Raw genomic sequence first — 13,310 nt, 5'->3', positions numbered from 1 at the left:
GAAGATATTTGCTGGCCCTTTAAGTTGAAAATCTTCATTCTTATCTACTCCTATTATTCATAGGTTTGGTCTTCTCATTTGGTTCTGGATTTTCTGGATGTTTTGAGTTAGGATCTTTTTGCATTTTGCATTTTCTTTGATTGTTGTGTCCATGTTCCCTATGGAATCTTCTGTACCTGAGATTCTCTCTTTCATCTCTTGTACTCTGTTGCTGATGCTCGTATCTATGGTTCCTGATTTCTTTCCTAGTATGTCTATCTCCAGAGTTGTTGCCCTTTGAGTTTCTTTATTGTTTCTACTTCCATTTTTAGATCCTGGATGGTTTTGTTCAATTCCATCACCTGTTTAGTAGTATTTACTTGTAACTCTCTAAGAGTATTTTGTGTTTCCTCTTTAAAGGCTTCTAGCTGTTTACCTGTGTTTTCCTATATTTCCTTCTTAAAGTCCTCCATCATCATCATGAGAAGTGACTTTAGATCCATATCTTGCTTTTGTGGTGTGATGGTGTATCCAGGACTTGCTATGATGTGAGAGTTTGGTTCTGATGATGCCAAGTAACCTTGGTTTCTGTTGCTTCTGTTCTTATGCTTGCCTCCTGCCATCTGATTATCTCAAGTGCTTGCTGCCCTCAATATATCTGATTTGAGCCTGTCCTTCCGATAATCCCAGTTGATTCAGGACTCCTCAGAGTCCAGCTTTCTCTGTGATCCTTTGATTATGGGCTCCTGTGAACCTGAGATTCTGGGTGTGTCAGAGTTCTTGGCAGTCAAGCTCTTCTGAGACCCTGAAATACTGGTGTGACCCTGCTTCTGTTTTCCTGGGATCCTGTTGTCCTAAGATCCTGGGTGTGTTACAGGGCCTAGAAATGATGTCTCCTTTGAGGACTGTGGAACTGTGTGGTCTGTTCGAAACCAAGGTAAACCAGAACTGATCAAAAGGAACCTGAGCCCCTGGTCTCCAGTGTCCTTGTTACTGCTGCCACAGGCCTGTCACAATTGGATTGCAACTGATGTTGTGTTCCACTCACCAGTGATCCTAAGATCACCTGAAGAGTCCTCTAGGGACTGTGGGGGTGTCCACCGACTCCTCGCCGAAGGTGACCTGGTGCTGGCGCCAGAATTCACTTTTCTAATAGCTAAGTAATACTCCACTGTGTAAATGTATCACATTTTCTATATCTGTTCTTCCATTGAAGGACATCTGGGTTCTTTCCAACTTCTGGCTATTATAAATAAGGCTGCTATGAACATAATGGAGCATGTGTCCTTGTTATATGTTGGAGCATCTTTTGGTTATATGCCCAGGAGTGGTATAGCTGAATCCTCAGGTAGTACTATGTCCAATTTTCTGAGGAATGGCCAGACTGATTTCCAGTGTGGTTGTACCAGTTTGCAATCCCACTAGCAATGGAGGAGTGTTCCTCTTTCTCCACATCCTTGCCACCATCTGCTGTCCCCTGAGTTTTTGATCTTAGCCATTCTATTTGTTGTGAGGTTGAATCTTAGGGTTGTTTGATTTGCATTTCCCTGATGACTAAGCATGTTGAATATTTCTTTAGGTGCTTCTCATCCATTCAGTATTCCTCAGCTGAGAATTCTTTGTTTAGCTCTGTACCCCATTTTTAATAGGGTTCTTTGGTTCTCTGGAGTCTAACTTCTTGAGTTCTTTATATAGATTAGATATTATCCCTCTATGGGAAGTAGGGTTGGTAAGGATCTTTTCCCAATTTGTTGGTTGCCATTTTGTCCTATTAACAGTGTTCTTTGCCTTACAGAAGCTTTGCAATTCTATGATGTCCCATTTGTTGATTCTTGATCTTAGAGTACAAGCTATTGGTGTTCTGTTCAGGAAATTTTCCCCTGTGCCCATGGATTTGAGGCTCTTCCCCACTTTCTCTTCTATTATTTTCAGTGTATCTGGTGTTATATGGAGGTCCTTGATCCACATGAACTTGAGATTTGTACATAGAGATAAGAATGGATCAATTTGCATTCTTCTACATGCTAATACCCAGTTGAACCATTTGTTGAAAATGCTGTCTTTTTTTCCACTGGTTAATGAGTACCCCAGTACTGGAGTGGTCTACTTGGGCTTCCAGTACCTTTAGTTCACCAATCTCATCTCTATGTCATGACTAGTGGTTGGCAGCCTCCATTGTGGGAGTTGTCAAATTTTCTGTGTTGTTTCTTGTGAATTCCGGGAGCAAAATGCCCATTAGCTACAAAGTTGCCTTCTAGCCATCCTCCTGGATGTTTTTGTTTTGCTTTATCTTTGAAGGCACATTTAAAAAAAAATCTCTTTATATTCCACCATCATAGAACACATAGTATGTCCCTTGGCAGTTCCATCAGAAACATATGTTGTTAACCAGAGTGCTAATGGTGTAAAAAACTGTATAATCCTTATTCCTTTAATGTGAGTAGCAGTAGTGACTACGTTAGAGTGTCACTAGTGAAAAACTTCTGATAAGAGAAATTCCACAGATGTAGCCCAGGTTCCTAACTAGTTAAATCTGATTTACCCAAAATGGAGGATATCACAGGTGACTCTGACCTAATGAAGAAGCCCTGAACAGAGAGTAGTGAAGCATGGGAGAGATTTTTGCACTAGAGAGTATAGAACACAAGAAACTCATTCCTTCTGTCAGTATGTTCTATAATGTTCCTAAAATGATTATATATTTAATGTTGTGTTTCTTAGGATAAGGCCTCTTATATGTAGAAATAATAAAGTATAATGACTTATATGCTCAAAAACACTAAAAGGAAAACCATTGATTTTATGCTAACTTGAAAAAATAAAAATTAATTAAATATAGAAACAATGTGAGACAGTAGCATAGCTTAGAGTGCCACTCTTGATTTACAAACCAGTGGATCATGCCTGACTGAATTCATTTGATGAATTTCCAAAAGTGTTTTCATATGTGCCTAGCTTTAGGTGTAATAAAGTTTGTATATCATGCCATGTAATTCACCCATGTTAACACTTCCAGTCTGTTTTCTTTTCATTGATTATATATTTTCTTTTCAGTGTGGCCTTACTAATGCCATATCTTATATACATTTCTCAAATCAACACATATCTATTGTTTAAATGTAATTTTAGCTTGATATAATATTTCATGGTTATTACAGAAAATATTCTTGTTGAAAATTGAGTTTATTATCAAGTGATTAAGTTAGAGTTGTTAGTAATTAAAGTACAAGACATATGCAATATGAAGAATTGTCATGAGATTTGTTATATATTACTTTTCATAATTTGTATTCCTTAGCTACCATAAAAGAATAAACAATTTAATACCCTATTACTAGGCAGAAGGATAGCATGTCAGCTGTAATGTGGAATAATTGGTTAGAAGGGAGAATATTTGAAATGAAACCTGACAAAATATATATCTGCAACTCAGAGTGCCATTAAGCAGAGCTAAACTCTGCAGAAATTGTTCCTGGGTTTAACAGTCCCATAAATAATCTTGTTTCATTTATTTGAGCTTGACATGAGTTCATGATAAATGAATTATGTATCAGATAACTTTTGTTAGTTTTATTGTATCGATTTAGATAAAGATTAGCCCTTGTGGGATAATGGGGACAGGGTCACTGTGGCTGCTGGTTTGTTTATTAGTTCTAAAAGAGAATTATCTACTCCATCTAAATCAGCATCACACTTCCAAATATTTACATTCCTTGATTGTGATTTAGTCACTATACTTGGTGAATGACCTAATATTAAGATGTCTGTACACTACTACTGGCCCTTAGTTAACAAATCCCATTCTAAGATAAAGTGTAAATGTACTACACACAGACCCAAGCTGGGAGACAGAGTGTGGAGCCAAGCAGAAAGCTGTGGGCTATAGACTCTACTTCATTGAAGTTTGTGTCTGAGTCTCATTAGTGACATAAATCTGTCACAAATACAGGGGTCAGAATGTCTTTAAGAATAAAAAAAAGAAACTCATGTCAGTTTATAAACAAGTCTTAAAAATCTTTTCTCTTTGGGGAAGAAAGAGGTCAAGGACACCTCAAGAGAACCTACAGAAGAAACTAACCTGGGCCCACAGGGGATCACAGAGACTAAACCACCAACCAGAGAGCATGCATGGTACAAAACTAGGCCTCCTACACATATGTAACAGATGTGTAGCTTGGTCCTCATGTGGGACCTCTAATAGCAGGGACAGGGGCTGTCTCTGATACTGTTGCCTGCCTTTGGATTAATTTCCCCTCACTGGGTGACCGTGTCTAGCCTGAATAGAAAAAAGATGTGCCCATTTCTACAACTTGATATGCCAGGGTGGGTTGATATCCATGGGGGTTCTCTCTTCTCTGAGGAGAAAGAGAGGGAGGCCTAGGGGAAGGGAGGTGAAATGGAGGGACTGTGAGAAGGGGGAGGGGAAGCTCATATTAAGATGTAAAGTAAATAAATTAGTGAAAAAAATTACTTTCCTCTCTGACAAAAACCTAAAACTTCCAGGAGAACTTTGAGAAGCTAATGGGAGGTCCCCTCCTCACCTATTCTTAACCATGCTGTGTTTGCAAAAAGTGTGACCCTGCTAGGTTTTGATGAGCCCTGGGGGAAGATCATCCTGGAGTCTGGTTTCTTTTATACAGTTGAGGATATTCCAGAATTTAATGCAGTGCTTTTCATTGTGTGGCCAATAGAGATCCTGTGCTAAGAGGCGATAAAATGGAGACTCCCAAGCTCTAAATAAGACCTACTAACTAGGAATCCCTGGGAAGAGCCTGGAGATTCATCTTTAGGAGGATTGCTGTGGAATTTTGATCCATACAAACATTTGTGTATTTCCACTTAAATTCTCATTTGTAAATGCACTAGTCTTGCTTTGGTGTTTATTGATCCCATCTACCTTCATTGAAATAAGGGTGCATTAAATGATATCTCTGTGTGTCTCTTGTCACTGTGCTTGTTCCTCGAGGCAAGGCAGCCTGTTGAAACCTAGGCATAGTGTGACTGCTTCCTCTCCACTGAGGGTGTGATGTAGTCATGAAAATCAGACTGTGAGGGTGGCAACTGAGGGTACTTCATCTCTGTGTTGTGTGTTTTGCATATGTGTGAATGTAGACACACATGTTCTATGGTATTTCAATGGAGATCATAAAATATTCTCTGTTCTCAGTCCTTGTCTTTCACCTTGTTTGAAACAGGATCTCTCTGTTGTTTTCTGTTCTTTCAGCCAGGATAGCTGATTCATGGTCTTCCTGGGTTTCTCCTGTCTCAGCTTCCACCTTGCAGGAGGAGTACTGGGATTACAAATGTACAGTTTTATGTGGGTTCTTCAATCACTTCACCCATTACATCATCTTGCCAGCAGCACCTAATGTTTCTCTGTATGTGACACTGCAAATTCTTCTCATATGCCTCTGTTGGAGATGATGGTAAATCTTATGAGCTTGCATAAACAAGATGTTTCCTTCAGATTTCCATCTCTACTGATGATACTTCTTTCTTGTCTGTACAGGAGTTGGGAATCGTGTTAGTGCTCAGCTCATTGAGTTGTCCGGTTTAATTGAGATAAATGATATAAAGCAATTAGAAGAGCCATCAGGGTATAAAAAGGTTCAATAAACAGTTAAAAAAGAAAAGAAAGAAAAGAAAAAAAGAAAGAAAGAAAGTATAACCACCCTTCACTGAGCATTTACAATGAGGCAGTTTCTGTTCTGAGTGCCTTGTATCACTCACTGCACAGTCACAGGGCTCCAAACACAGTGAGGTCTCTGGAATTCCCGCATCCTCCCTATCCTAGTGCTAGGTCCATAAATGTAGACCACCATCGCTTCAAACTATTGAAATGCATGTTTCATTTAATGTCTTGTGTATTTTTTTCAGTTTATTTTGTAGGATCAAATACATCTTGCACTCATGTAGTGAAAGGCCTTAGCCCCGCATCTTGTAGATCAAGTATGTTCCCACTGATGCTCTGTGTGTCGGAATGGGTCATTGCCCAATAAGTGGGAGGACATAACACCCAGAGAGCACCTAGGCAAGGGGTCTGGATGACATTAGTTTTTCAGGCTCTGAGTGAATTCTCTAGCAAGACCAATTTTCTCCTCCACTGTTCATGTAATATAAATTACTCTTGCCATCCACCCACCCAACCAGTAAAACCTTCAGATAATTCTGTACGTTTGGATTTGGATCTAATCTGAGCTCTTGCATTGGCATTAACTCCTCCATGGGCTCCCGTTTCTGGTGGTACTTTCTAGGCTCCCTTAAAGGCTGTTACCCCCTGCTGCTTCAGACTGCAAGTACAAAATAATTGCAACTAACACAATATAAACTTAAGATCTCTGGAGTCAGACCTAGATAAATCCTTACTCTAACCCAACACATTCTTTGTTCTTCACTTCACCCTTATAAGGATGTAATATTTATACTTATTCATAGGGCGTGCAAGAGACTTCAGTGTGAATATCTCTACCAACCTATGGGACAGTGGTTACTCTGCACACACTATTTAGAGTTTCAATTTCATTTTAATGGATTGCAAGCTATGTAAATACCAAGGATAGAAATTTTATGACCCTTATCATCATATGTAGTACCCAGATCACACATTTAACAAATGAGTAAACAATGTATAATCATGAACATATTGAGAGAGGCTTAGTTTTTGCTCAGTCCGAGTAACTAGGACTCTGAAACAAGAATATAGAGAAACCTTATTGCTTTTATGTTGTGTTTGTTAGTGCCATACCCACCTAGAAGAGGAAAAAAACAACAAAACAGTGAGCAACCCAAAAAAAACAGAGTGAGTCCTTTTATTTATTTATTTATTTATTTATTTAATATGCATATTACAAAGTCCTCTTCCCTTCTCTCCTCCCAGTTTCTCTCACTCACTCACCCCCCTCCCTCCCTTTCTGTTTAGAGAGGGGAAGCCTTTCATGTGTATCAACCTGCCTTGCATATTAAGTTGCAGGAGGACTAGGCACATCTCCTCTTAGAGGAGGCAGCTCAGTTGGGGAAAAGGATCCAAAGGCAGGCAACAGAGTCACAGACTGCCCTTGCTGCTCTAATTGTTAGGGAACTCACATAAGAGTCCAAGCTACAATATCTGATAGATATGTGTAGGAGGCTTAGATCAGTCCCATGTATGCCCCTCTCTTGGTGGTTCAGTCTTTTTGAGTCTCTATGGGCCCAAGTTAGTTGATTCTATAGGGTTTCTTATGGTGTCCTTCACTTCTCTGGTCCTTCAATCCTTCCTCCCCATCTTCCAAAAAATTTCCAGAGCTCTGCTGAATATTTGCCTCTGAGTCTCTGCATGTGTTTCCATTAGTTACTGGGTGAAGCATATCAGAGGACAGTTATGCCAGGTATAACTGTCTACAAGCATATCAGAATATTGTTGATAGTGTCAGGGACTGGTTTTATCTCATGATATTGATCTCAAATTCTGCCAGATTCTAGTTGGCTATTTCCTCAATTTCTGCTCTACCTCTACCCCTGCTTGTCTTGTAGGAGGGACAAGTTTTGGGTAGAAAGTTTTGTGGATACATTGGTACCCCCACCCTTCCATTAGAAGCATTGCCTGGTTATAGAAGGTGGTCATTTTAGGTTCCATAACCCATAGTGCTAGGAGTCTTAGCTAGGGACACCCTCATACATTCCTGGAAATTTCCTTGTCCTACATTTCTGACTAGTCCCAGAGATCCACCACCTCCACCAATTTCAGCTGCCCCTCCAAGTTCTCTATTCCTCTGTCCTCCCACATTTCTTGCCATCTGTCCCCTCCACATCCCTTCTCCTATTTCCCTCTTGTCATCTACCTCTGATACCTATTTTATTTCCTCCTCCGAGTGAAATTCAAGCATTGTTCCTAGTTATTTAGTTTCTGTAGAATACATAACTGAGTGTTCTGGCTAATACTCTCAGGTCTGTGGTTTATAGCATGGTTATCCTGTACTTTATGGTTAATATCCACTTATAGGTGAGTAAATGCCATGTGTGTCTTTCTGGTTTGGGTTACCTCACTCTGGATGATAGTTTCTAGTTCCATCCATTTGTCTCCAGATTTCATGGTTTCCTTGTTTTTAACAGGTGAATGGTATTCTATAGTCTTAACTTATCACATTTTCTTTTTCCATTCTTTGGCTGAGGGCCATCTAGGTTGTTTCCTTTTTTGGCTGTTATGAATAAAGCAACTAAGAAACACAATTAGGTAAGGGTCCTAGGTAAAGTGCTCTGGTGAAACATCTTCTGAGACTATGTCCAGGAGTGATATACTTGGGTCTTGAGGTAGATCTATTCCAAGTTTTCTCAGAAACCTCCAAATTGATTTCCAAAGTGTAGTTGTACAAGTTTGCACTCCCACTGGAAATAGTGGGATGTTGCCCCAGTCCCAGATTCTCGAGCATATACTGTTACTTGAGCTTTTGATTGTAGACATTCTGGCACAAGTAAGATTCAATCACAAGGTTGATTGGTATTTCTCTGGAGGATCCCTTTTTTCCTATCTTAGTTCATAAAAGTGGAACTTTTCACCTCATTTTGTAAGAAAATAATGGTCCTTTTTTTCTTCCAAAACCATATAGCTGAAAATGAAGCAGAAATATTTATTACTGCCAGTAACTGGTGATTTTGAATAAACTGCACTACAGGGATATACAGGGATAGAATTGCAATAATAAGAATACCTTTAATTAAATGTGCTCATTTGTTTCTGAGGACAGGCAAAGGAAAACCTCATTGTTGCCTTGGGCTCTGAGCAAGTCTTCTGAAAGTTGCATTGTAAAGAAAAAAAAATTAACAGGAAAACTTGCATCAGCCTTTTGTATACCTTATTACCTTCTTAAGTATATATCATGTATAAAGCCTTTTTTTTTGGAGCTGAAATCTGCTCAAACTCTAGCTTTTAGTTGCTACTTGCTCTCCAGAGCTACATGTAGATTACATGTGTATACTTGTGTTTATACATTGGAGAAGCTATATGTGCAAATGGATGTACATGTGTGGAGGTAGATACCAGGTTTTTTTCTCAATCATAGTCTACCTTAGGTTTTCAAAATGGTCTCTAACTAAACCCAGACTCTGCCATTCTGCAAAAACAGGCAGGAAAACAAGTCCCTGGGAAGGAGTTTCCTGTCTCTAACTTGCCACCACTGGGATTACCAATGCCACCCCTCTATAAAATGGATTCTGATATCAAACTCTGACTTTACTGACCAAGCTATCTTTGCAGGACCACAAATCGGTTTTTAAAGCTATATCAACCTCACCCCCTTTGACTTATACCATAGCATGCTTACCTAGAATGGGGTGCATAGAAATTTCTCATATCTGAAATCTTACTCAAAAATTGCAAGAGACCTTTAAAAGGCCACAATGAAATGTTAGCTCCTTAACTCTGTGATGTTTCTTTTATTGGGTGCTTCATGCATGGCTGGACACTTTTGGCTGTAAGGGGAAAATAATGTGACACTAAGTACTAAACTGTTAGCTTCACTGTATTCTTACTTGGAGACATTCACTCACTTTTCCAAAGGCTCTCTCTCTTCTTACAAGATGACAGTGAAGATCTTACTCTTCTCAAAACCAGTTTAAGTATGGCCCAGTCTATATGCTTAGCCTATGGTTGGGCGAATTATAGGCCCACATAGCCTATGTGTCATTTGCAAATAGTATCACCCCTTATCTTTCCACTCCACCTGGGGAAGACAAATATTGGTTCTGTCTGGAGCGAGGTCAGTTTCTCTTCTGTATATATTGGGTGCACTAATGTTTCTCTTTACAAGAGGTGATGCTGAAAGAAATATAGAAATCTGAGACAAGTGATGAGTGTGTTAGATTGAATTCAAGCTATATAACTTGAAGCTAAGAGTTATGCATACAGCTAAGCCACTTTTCCTATTTATGCTGCACTGTTCTTCTAGGTGAAAATTAAAGGACAGGAATGGCTCTCATCCAAGCTACTTCTCACCTTACATAGCACTGATTTTCAGATATGTTGTATAGGAAGACTTCTTGGACTCATTCTTGTCATTGCTTTCCATTGGTCACATTGTCAAAACTACAAATCATATTCATATGAAACCTTTGGAACTGAACACAGTGAAGATATTTCAAGTTACAGTGCTCATGGCTCATCCTATAAAGAAAGGTCCTGAGAATTTGCCTTGCTGCGATTGGATCCTTCAATGCCTTGGAGTAAGAAACCCTCTAGGTAGGAGGTACAGAAATCTCACAGGGTCCCCAGGCAGAGTCAGCATGCTACATCATGGACAACTGGGTTCTACCAGATCAGTGAGAGAACAGATGGCTTTTTAGGGAAGGCTAGAGTATTAGGCAGAACTCTCATTCTACCATAGTCAGCCTTTACAGTGCCAGATACTCAAACTGGGTGCCCCCATCAGGAATGCAACACATAAGAATCTCTACCTTTATCAATAGCAGCTGACATTGTGGAGATTGTAGTAGTGATATTTGATAAGCAAATAAACAAACATGCATGTTTCCTGATACCAATAACTTAGATAAAAGTGATACAGACTCAGAGAGTCCTGATTCTAGCACTAGGAAGACGTAAATTGAATCAAATAGTGTGGATAAGGAGGAGCATCTCTCTTATGGAGATTTTAGTCTCAAAGCATAAATAAAGTCTCTTAGTCAGAAGAAGATCTGGGATAAACATTCTAGCAAAGGGATCATCTAATACAAACGTTTGAGACAATGAGGCTTAAATAAGAACTTGAAACTTGAAAGACCTGGGAAAGGCCATATAGGGCACCAAAGGGTCTTCCCTCATGACACTAAGACTGAGCAGAAAGTCTTTCTCCTTTCTGGTCCTTTACCTAAGCTCTCTGCATAGAAACATTTCTCAACCTATGAATATCATCTTTATAGAAGAGCAAAGGAACTGACCAGAGACATTTGTCTATGGTGGAATCAAAGGAGCTTTGCACATTTCATTTGAAGTAGAGACACAAGAAAAATAATATTCCTGCAAGTCACCAGAAAGCAAGATCCATGAATTCAGCTACTAGTTCAGTAATATTTTAACTTCTAAAGTTACTGAGGCTAGAAGATTAATTAGAATGTCACCAAACAAATTGAAAGGGTCATTTTGAATATAACCTTTATCTTAGGTTAATAAAAACGTGTGCTAATGTTTGAATTTCTAATGCTTTTAAAGTTATGTGGGATAAGAGGGCTACATAGAAGTCTGCAATAAATGAACCTGAGTTTGAAACTTGGTCTTGCCATTTACAAGGGTTATGGCCTTAAACCTACTGCTTAGTAAGCTCTCTCTGACTTTATGTTCCCCTGAAAATGCTGTCTAATTATACCTATTATCAAAGAGGCTAGCAGGAATCAGTGTATGTAAAACATCAAGAATGCAGTAGTTGCTTAATGTATGGTGATGAGAATAATAAACATCTATGAAGTGAGGAGGAGGGTCCTAAAAGGAATTTTAGTATCTGGGAGCGTTGTCAAGTTAGGCAATGAAGTCATGATTTATATCCTCTCAAAGTTCATCTTTTACTGGAAAAGAAAACACATCCAAGTACCTGTGATGCAATACACTGAGGCTTGACAATGTCAAATAATTAACATAAACATTAAAAGTAGCAACAAACAGGCACACATAAGGAAAAGATTACATCCAATACTCATTTTAGAATTTCCACAAAAATAATTTGGCGAACATGACAAGCAGAGATGATGAAGTCTGGTTTTATTTTGTTTTGTTTATTTATTTGGTTTTCTTTCCTTCAGAAAAAGGAGTGAAGTGGTATTAAAAAAAAAAAAGCCCTGGGTATAAAGAAGTCCAGGATACATTTTAGAGAAGGAACAAAGCTATCATGTAGATAGCCTGGATGAAAATAGAAACATTGAAAAGCAACCCCCAGGATGGTACCTAAGTGTAAAGACACCACCAGGAGTCTGTACACAGAAACTTGGGCTTTATTTAGTGCATCAATTAGAAGCCATGTGAAATTTTTGAGTAAGGAAACTGAGTCTTAGAGGAAGTTCTCTAGCCACCCTCAGAAATATAAATAGAATATGGAATAGTTATGACAAGACAGGAGCTAGTACCACTGAGCAAATAGATCCTTTTACTCTGGAAATGATTTCAGTTATTTTTCAAAACAAACTCATGAACTTGGTCTTGTTATCATGTCCCTCTTTTCACTGTGGACACCAAGGCATGATGTAATGAAGCAAGGTCCACACGACAGAGGAGATTTGAAATCTCAATCCAGGTTTATAGGCTCTCAAGTTTGTATGCCTAATCATCCCAACTGAACTTGTAATGTCACTTGATCTCTTGCTCTTTTTGGTCCCCAGAATGCTAGTTTATGCAGTAGGAGACTGGAGTGGGACCTCTGAGTTGATTTCTATCCTGGGTTCTGTTGTTAGTTTTCACTTGTTTTGTTTTGCTTCAGTCCAGTTCTTTATTCTGGGTCTGATCTACCTATTTAGACAGTATATAGAGGGGGAAAAGCATGTACAAGATATAGAAGTTCCAAAGAATGCTAGCTTCAATTTTCTTTTCCTTCTCAAACTTTTTATAGCAGCCAACTTGTTTCAACCACTTTCAACAAGCACGCAAGGTAAACACTGCTAAATGCATATTTGATATGTCGAAAGAGAAGCTGGTGCGGAAGGGGGTACCCGCCAAAATAGCTGCAAACATTGAGAATATTTGTGAGCACCGCAAACTTTGAAATACTAGTCAGTACTCAAACAATTTTAGTTCAAAGCGAGTAAGACACTTGAGCTTTACAGTAAAGCGACTCATTGAAAAGAACAGATCCATAACGAACCACGCCGAGAGGGAATCTTCATCTAATTCCTTTCTGCACTCCTCAGGATAAAACACACTTTTGTTTTATCTGAAGAGTAAAGCACATTCAGAAAGGGCTGAATGCAAGCTGCCATGCCTGTGGGCGGTTCAAGCGGTTCTTTTTTTCCTGGCTGCTCAGGATAAGGTTCTCAGGTCCTGTCTGCACCAGGAGCCCAGCTTCGCTTCCACTGTTTCCAAGGCAACTGACCAGCCCTGAGATTCCACTGGCGGGTGAGGTGTGGAGTCCTGGGGGCGCTGCTTCTGTTGTCCGCCAGGCTTGCTCCGGACCTTCTTGGAGACATCCTTGGTTTTCTGCGATCTGAGAGCTACTACTTCATGCATGGTTGTCTCCTTGTGGAAGAGTGATAACAAGGACGCTGATAATTCTGACAGGCTCGACTTTATTGGGATGCCACTTCTGGCCTTGGATACAACAAACAGGATGAATGCTTGCTCTCTCTCTCTCTCTCTCTCTCTCTCTCTCTCTCTCTCTCTC

General features: G+C 39.4%; 1 protein-coding gene across 3 annotated transcripts in view; it reads left to right on the top strand.

Moving 5' to 3' along the window:
* The window catches only part of Kcnip4 (potassium voltage-gated channel interacting protein 4), a 1,098,278-nt gene that overhangs the window by 608,998 nt on the left and 475,970 nt on the right, over window positions 1-13,310 (top strand). The window lies entirely within an intron of this gene.

This window comes from Mus caroli, chromosome 5, assembly GCF_900094665.2.
Source record: "Mus caroli chromosome 5, CAROLI_EIJ_v1.1, whole genome shotgun sequence".
Classification (NCBI taxonomy): Eukaryota; Metazoa; Chordata; class Mammalia; order Rodentia; family Muridae; genus Mus; species Mus caroli.
The sequence above is the reverse complement of the archived record's forward strand: the minus strand, read 5'-3'. Positions and strand labels throughout refer to the sequence as shown.